Source organism: Asparagus officinalis, chromosome 1 (assembly GCF_001876935.1).
Source record: "Asparagus officinalis chromosome 1, Aspof.V1, whole genome shotgun sequence".
NCBI classification, from domain to species: domain Eukaryota; kingdom Viridiplantae; phylum Streptophyta; class Magnoliopsida; order Asparagales; family Asparagaceae; genus Asparagus; species Asparagus officinalis.
This window is the reverse complement of record NC_033794.1, coordinates 53638300-53638902: the sequence shown is the minus strand read 5'-3', so window position 1 is coordinate 53638902 and position 603 is coordinate 53638300.

Genomic DNA, 603 nt, shown 5'->3' with positions numbered 1-603 from the left:
CTCAAGGTGGCTCGGCCCAGAGCCGAGCCACCCTGAGGTGGCCGGCCCAGATCTGTGCCTAGGCACAGACTTGGGTGCCTATAAATAGGCCAAGTGGTATTCATTTTCAGAGGTCGAACTTTCAAGAGCCGAAACTCTGCCGGATTGAAGAGTGAACTCGGAGCTTTGAAGACCTGAAGACTTACACATTCGGATCTGATCCTCGGCGAGCATCCACGTCAGAAAAGGCAGGATTTCGAGAGGAAGAAAGAACAGATCTGAGATCTACACGAGACCACACTCCAGATCTAAGCTTGGTCTTAGATCTCGAGATCCGAGCGATTATTCCCTTGGTGGACTAATCCCTCCCGGCTATTATTCCCTTCGTGGAATAATACCCGTATAATCGTGTAGATCCGACCGGATCTAGATCGCGCGGTGGTCCACGGATTAACCCCGGCGTTGGCAAAGAGCCCACCAAAGCGAGCGACCGCAAAACAGGAGCTCGCGATTTGTTCACAAGAGGAAAGTTGTAATTTTTACTTTTTTTCTTTGATTTAGTTGTAACCGGATCTAAAAAAGACCGGATCTTTGTAATCCAAGATGACAATTATTTTAATGAAA